Source organism: Tenrec ecaudatus, chromosome 2 (genome assembly GCF_050624435.1).
Source record: "Tenrec ecaudatus isolate mTenEca1 chromosome 2, mTenEca1.hap1, whole genome shotgun sequence".
Classification (NCBI taxonomy): Eukaryota; Metazoa; Chordata; class Mammalia; order Afrosoricida; family Tenrecidae; genus Tenrec; species Tenrec ecaudatus.
Window position 1 is genome coordinate 150,916,089 of NC_134531.1, and position 1,667 is coordinate 150,917,755.

Below are 1,667 nucleotides of genomic sequence, written 5' to 3' on the forward strand. Positions count from 1 at the left end.
GAAGAGAAAGCACATAAGACATATCACCAACTTCAAAACGCAAAAAGCAGGTCTGAAATGGATAGTAAAATAATTCACATCATCACTTTACACACATTAATATTGTTTAAGGTTCCTACTGCCAGAGACATTATTTTATGATTAAAAAATAATATGCGGTATCCTGCATGAGGATATGTCCCTTACATCAGAGTTAAGTGCATTGCAGCCTTAAACACGAGGCTCATAATGGAGCCTGGGCATGACTGTGGAAAGACCTGGAGGCCAAACCAATGAGTGAGATACAGTAGGGTGCCTGGAGAAATAGGGGATGTCTTTAAACATTTGCTCTTGTTATTTGTGTTGGTAGGAGCCATCAAGTCGGCTCTAGCCCATAGCAACCTAATACATTACAGAAAGAAACACTGCCCGGTGTTGTGCCACCTCACAGGGTTTCTCATACTTGAGCCCATTGTTGCAGCCCCAATGGGAATCCATGTCCTTGAGGACCCTCCTCTGTGTTGCTGCCCCTCCACTTTACCAAGCATGATGTTCTCCAGGGACTTGCCTCCCCAGGTAACATGGCCAAAGTATGTACAACAAAGGCTTACTATCCTTGTCTCGAAGGAGCACTCTGGCCTTACTTCTTCCAAGACAGATTTGTTTATCCTTTTAGCAGTCCACGATACTTTCAATATTCTTTTCCAACACCACAATTCTTCCTTACTGAATGTCCAACTTTCTTCTTCTTCTTTTATTCCAGAGCATGTTTCTGACCAGAGCCCTAGTGGAGGTGCTGTTTGCCCACCAGTGATTCAAGGCCCGCAGGTCTTCTCCGAGGGTTCTAGCACACCAAGACAAGAGTTGTGTCAGGATGTGACTCTAGTCTCCGTCCAACTTTCACATATATATGACACAATTAAAAATATCATGGTTTGGGCTTGGTGCAGCTTAGTCTTCAAGGTAACATCCTTAGTTTTTAATACTTTACAGAGGTCTTGCGTAGCAAATACACAATGCATCTTTTGATCTCTTGTCTGCTGCTTCCAAGCATATTTACTGTGGATCCAAGCAAGACAAAATCCTTGAACAACATCAATCTCCTATCTATTTATTGTGATGTTACCCATTTTTCCCACTGTGAAGATTTTGGTGTTCTTTACATTGAGACATAATCCATACTGAGGGCTGCGATCCTTGATCTTTATCAACGAGTGTTTCAAGTCCTCTTCACTTTCAGCAAGCAAGGTCATGGCATTAGCATATCACTGGTTGTTAATAAGCTCTCCTTCCATCCTGACGCCGTATGCTTCATCTAATCGGGATTCTCTGATTATTTTCTCAGCATACAGATTGAATAAGTGTGGTTGGAGGATGTGACCTTGAGCAATTAGAGCAATGCAAAAGTTACTTTCAGATGAGAGCATCACATTTGGGGGAGTGATTCTTATGATGACTCTCAAGTCATATCATTGTTACCACAATCCCACTTAAGTATTAAGCTTTATCTTTCTCATAAGTCTTTCACTTCTGAGAATGGTTATTATACCTACTTCTTTGTGTATAGCTGGTTCACTCCATTTATCTTAATGCATCCGTGTTGGAATTCCTTGTGTCCATATTACATTTTCTGACTGTTTGTGTGGAATTTTGTAACACTCAATTGCACATATGGCATGTGTGTCACA

The 1,667-nt window shown here is 41.2% G+C and overlaps 1 non-coding gene across 1 annotated transcript; it reads right to left on the reverse strand.

Annotated features, from left to right (window-relative positions):
* Positions 1–743: 743 nt before the first annotated feature.
* LOC142442121 (small nucleolar RNA SNORA3/SNORA45 family) lies at positions 744–872 on the reverse strand. The gene has a single exon (XR_012783367.1). It is a non-coding gene; the product is annotated as a small nucleolar RNA SNORA3/SNORA45 family (small nucleolar RNA).
* Positions 873–1,667: the final 795 nt, after the last annotated feature.